Source organism: Populus trichocarpa, chromosome 4 (genome assembly GCF_000002775.5).
Source record: "Populus trichocarpa isolate Nisqually-1 chromosome 4, P.trichocarpa_v4.1, whole genome shotgun sequence".
Classification (NCBI taxonomy): Eukaryota; Viridiplantae; Streptophyta; class Magnoliopsida; order Malpighiales; family Salicaceae; genus Populus; species Populus trichocarpa.
In genome coordinates, this window is record NC_037288.2 from 5,168,133 (window position 1) to 5,174,132 (window position 6,000).

The following is a 6,000-nucleotide window of genomic DNA, read 5'->3' on the forward strand; positions in this document are numbered from 1 at the left end:
CCTTGGGCAGGTGCGTGTTACCATCAAATTTTAAAGTGAAAGCTACGTGGTTAATTAAAAAGCTTATTTTTAAAAATTCAAAAAATTATTCCTATAAATATATATTTATAGACATTACGAATGCATTTCAGATCATATATTATACGTTTTAATTATCAATCAATTTTTATATTTATGATTTTTGTATTCTTTAAGATGCCTCCATGTGATTTTCCTCATCAAAATTAACAATCACATACATTATAAATTAGCTTAAATGCCCTCTAAAAAAACAACATATAATATACATTTGTCACCAAATAATCTATAATTTATCACTGTTCTTCATTTTTAATATGTATATGAAAAGCAAAAACAACATGTACATGTAAAGATTTATTGATAGGCTTTCTTGAAATTTTATGTTTTGATACAACGTTTGAGGTTTCATGATCATGTCCTGTTCGTTTTTGTGTTTTAAAAGCGCTTTTGAAAAAATTTGAATTTTTTTTTCTTTAAATTAATATTTTTTTATATTTTTAGATTATTTTGATGTGCTGATATTAAAAATAATTTTTAAAAAATATATTATTTTAATATATTTCTAAATAAAAAACACTTTAAAAATTTAAGATGTGATTTCTCACTTTAATAAACTCTACTCACGAAAGCATTGTCTTCTTATCCATGAGTATTCTATACAACCAACATAGAATCGTCAAAAGAGAATATATATATATATATATATATATATATATATATATATAATTCTAATTGAGGATGATATGAAGGGAGAATTACATTATCGGAGAACCAGCTTCTCAATTTTTTTTCATTTAAATATATAATTTTTTTTCAAAACTACCAATCAAATATTTTCGTCTGAATTCCATTAATTGTTTCTACCAAGTGAATGGATTTCGTGTGATTGTAAAATAAAATGATTTACGTTCATTTAAAAATAAAATTATATATTAACTACAATATCATTTCGGAAGGAACTTGTGCTTAAAAAAAAGAAAGAAATCTATTTTTGTAAAAAACCATGATGGAAAAGTATATATATTTAATTTTTTTATTAAAAAATTTATCAGATCCAAAACAAAGCGCAAGTCAAACATACCCTGAAGCTAAATGGATATCTATTAATATGTAAATAGTTTCAATATAAATGATATGGAAAAGCTAAAGTGAGCAAATCCTTGTCAGCTTAGCCTCCCTTTTATTTTTTATTTTTTATTTTTTAAAAACTGAGATTTCTTTTCCTCTTCGAAAGCCCCAAATGCAGCAATACAGGCTAGAAGTCGGCTAAAGTGAGCAAAGGTAGCTAATAAATAAATAAATAACTGAATTTATATGAACAAAAATTCTATATTGTCATGCTACTTTAGCATTTCCATCTTGACTTATGGAGCACGCTTCTTATTGGGCTAGAAAAAGATAGTAGACGCGTGTCAATACACAGTGCTCAATCTTATCGATTAGCGTAAAAGAGGTATTTATATTACCATAAGGTTGTTTTTTTTAATATTTTTAATTTAAATAATATTTTTTTTAAAAAAATATTTTTGATATTAATATATTAAAATGATTTAAAAAAATATTAATTTAAAAGGAAAAAATAAAAAATTTCATTTTTTTAAATAATTTTAAAACACAAAAATAAACCATTATTAAAAACACAAGGATTACTGTCGCAAATAATAGAATCACATGCATGAAGACTCCTGCAGGTACACCATCATTGCTCAGCAAATAAACAAAAATGATTGAAGCTTTACCACAGTAAAGTGAATTAGAGGATATCTTGAAAAGATTGATTATGAGCAAAGGAAAGGAAAAGGATTATCAACCTAACGATCTTGATCACGGATTTCTTTTGCTTTCTTCTTCTTCTTCTTTTCTCCTTTGTCAGCAAGGAATCAAACTGAAAGCTATTTTATGTTCTTATATATAGCATAATTTTAAGATCCTAAACTATATATATAAAAGAAAAAATTAGAGTTCTAGGCCCAATTGCTAGGGTTAAGGCAATGAAGTTCAAGGAAAATTTTAATGAGTTTTTGCAAAACATATAAGCCAAGATGGACTACAAAAGAACAACAACCCATGAAAAACAAATCTTAATAAATTTGATTTATATTCAAGATGGGCTTAAGGACTATGAGTTTAAGCCGAGGGAGTAATTTTGGTTTCATTGGGCTTGTTTTGTCAAATATTTTGTGTTTTCTAATCCTACATAGAAATCATGAATTATTTGGGGAAAAAAGCCTACTCTATCAAGAAGATTTAATTGGAAGGAAAATTCTGCTCTACCATGAACACTAAGGTGGTGACTCCATCTTTTTTCTACTAATAAAAAACAATAATTCATTGTCCTTTCCCCCATCACTAGAGAGATCATGTTCCTGAAGATGATCGTCGCGATGTCGCACACGTGCGACATTAATAATAAGATTGAAAATGATTGTTACTATTTTCATTAACATTGGTGTTATTTTATAAAAAAAAAAAATTGAATTTATCACTAAGCTATATGGTTTATATTCATCTTGTTATCTTTCGTGTTTGTATTTTGTAGAAATTTGAGCAACACAATGAAGGCTTTAGATCTTATTAGTCTTGATAATATTGACTTATCAAATGAATGGGTTTGTAAAGAACCTATCCTTCTTGATAGAGAAGATATAAGTTGAGAGACTATTGAAGTGCCTTTATCTACTTTGACTTTAGAGGATAAAACGATCTATATTGATAATGATGATGATTTTAATCGAAATGACAATCTATTAAAATATCTAGTTGATGACTTCCCTTGTATATCACCACAAGATCAAGATTCTTATTTTCATGTTAAAGATGAAGATGATATTTAATTTATACTTTAATCTTTTATTTTTTTAATATTTTGATATTTTATTTGTGTTGAATCACAAATTCAGAAGCTTAAATGTAAGGAGCCATTTTAGATCAAAACAGCATGCTTAGGAATTGGAAACATCACCAAAAAGCACAACAATTCTGTATTTTAATCGGCCGAAGTCTTGTGTTCTGTATTGATTCTACTGTTGATTGCAAACACAAGACATTTGACTATTGATTCTACCTCCTCTACCCATCGGATTAGGTAGCAAATTATTTCTGCATTATTCGTGTCAAAACCAATGCACGGCCGGTGAGCTGCCTTGCAAAATGATTTCTTCACTCTGTGTTCTTTCGTCTCTTCTAGCTATTTGGCTAACCAGGAAGACACATAAGAGCCCAAAGACATCATCAATAACTTCGTTCACGTCCTCTGTTTTTTCAAGGATGCTTGTGATCAGCTAATCTTGGATGGAACACTCAGATAACAGTAACTTTTTGCCACAGTTTCTGCAAAATTGAGCGTTAAATTAATGTATATTCCTGTGTGTCTCTTAACTTGAGAAGCCATTTACCAAAAAAGAAAAAACTTGAGAAGTCGACGGTTGATACTCCATTGATGACATTCTCCTCGGAGGTTAAACCCAGGAACTAAAAACTTGTATGGTCCATCCCAACTCTGCAGATTGAGAGAGTTTGCAATAATTTTCTAGGATCCAAGAAGATCCACAGGCTAGCTAGCTAGGATTGTCTTTTAGTGAGATCTGCCATACACATAGACATGGGTTGGCATCTATTTAAATCCTAACTACTTTTGTCGTTGTCAACCAAGAGGACAACCCATCACTTTGCTCCATTGTACTAGCTGGGGAAAGAGTGAACCATTACCGAATTTATGGTATTTACTTTTGATTAACTAGGTTTGGTTCAAAAAAAAAATTTAATTTGAAAAAAAAATTAACTAGAAAACAAGTCGAGAGTTTAAAAAATAAATATAAATTAAAATATTTAATTTTGTATTATGAGTGGCTCTCAAAATAAGAATAAAAAAAATATTTGTCTAATTAAAATCTTTTAATCTTATTAATGCGCTCAATTTTTTATAATTTTTTACTAGATTATTTATTTTTTAGACATCATCTAATCATAATCATAAAAGCTAAGTTTTTTTTTATCAAAAAATAATATTTTTATAATTTGAAGCAAATGTATTAAGAAATATAAAAATAATACAATGTTTGCGTGTTGCGATAATAATTGCTTAACAAGGTTATTAAACTTAGTCTAACCTTGCTGATCAACCTCGAGTTTTCCTAGCTCAGCTCCTTAGCTAACCAAGATTTCAAATTAAATATGTGGAAATTGAGGTGATGTGATCCAATTAATTTGACAAATCTAAATGCAACTTGGTCAAAACTCAATATAACTTTTAAGAAAATCAAGATTCTATCATTTTAAATTTTTTTTAATATTAAGACAATAACATTTTGAGTTGACTTGGATCTTTAAGAGATCTTCGTTCCAAATTTTTATAAATTTTAAGAATATAAAATGTTGTATTGATTCAGGTCAATCTAAGTTCACCCATTAAATCGAGAACCAACGTCATGGACTCAATTGAATTTAATAATTTTTTATAAGATCTATTTTTTATTTAAATAAATGATAATTAAAAAAACTCACATGAAAGCCACAGAATTAAAGGTTTTTTAAAAACAAGCATGAAAGGTTCTTAAAAAAAACACTTATTAATATTATAAAAAATGTTATAATTTTATTTGAAAATAAAGTAAAAATTAAACGGTATTCATTCAAATATTATAAATATATTTTTAATTTATTTATTTTAATAAATTTTTATTAAAATTAATAGAATATATATATATATATATATAAAGGCCAAAAGGAGCGAAGTGTTTGTTTGGGCTGGATGGGCTAACACATTTAAAAAAGGCTAGGAGTGAGGACATGCAAGACTGTGCCTGAATGTTTGGCCGAATCAAGCATTAATTTAAGAGTGTTATTTTCTTATACTAAATAACCTCATAGTATGCTAATTAAAATAAATTATCAGTCTCAAATCCAAGCCAACATAGTTTACAAGGATAAAATTAAAAAAAAAAAAACTTATGACCAAAGTAAAAAATTCTCCAGAGAAAAAAATAAATAGAAACAATATCAAATCCACGTTACTTTCTCTCACATGAAATCTATAGTAATTTAAGTTTCTTTTAATTTAACAAAGGCCTGGATAAATTCTTTGAGAATATGTGAATGCACAGCAGCCTAAGGAAAACATAATATCATGAGCTCCTTGTAATCAATTATCATCCTTTTTCTTTGGACACTTTGGTTTTTGATCTTGGTGTGATTGTGATCATAGTTGTTTTCTAAAGTTTTTTTTACTCAGAAAAATATCAAAATAATATATTTTTTATTTTTAAAAAATTATTTTTGATATTACCGCATCAAAATGATCTAAAAACACCAAAAAAATATTAATTTAAAGCAAAAAAAATTTAAATTTTTTTAAAAACATTTATGAAATGCAAAAACAAATAGAGTTACTCCAAAAAAATCTTTATACGGGAGACTAAAAATTTAGCATTTTTTCTTTTGTGTGTATGAAAGGAGCACAAATTAATTTATGGAGAAATATTCCAACTAATTAGGTGGCCTAATGATTAAGGAATATACTTCCTTTTAATTCTAACATGAAGATCGTTTTTAACAAGATCGAAAAGGTTACATTAATCTCAATATACAAAAACTAATCCAAAGATTCTACGGAGAACATGAAAAAAATATACCGCTTTCTGAAAAAAGATTGTTTATTATTTTTTCCAGAGTTAATTATAACTTAATCATTGCAATTTATCATAATAAATAAATTAATCTTTTTATTATTAAAAGTAATTAAATAATACCTTGATCATGTTTAATTTAGTAGTATTGTGTTTCAAGAAAGCTCTTTTTTTTTTTAAATATTTCCATATTATCTACCTATCTTTATCCCTTTTCTATTGTTTTAAAAAATAAAATTGGAAAAGAGCAAAAAAAATGGATTTTTAAATATAAAAATTAAATATTTAATTTCTAAAAAATTAACAAAAACTAAAACTCTTTAAAAAAACATTTTTTATCCAAACTGAATTGCAC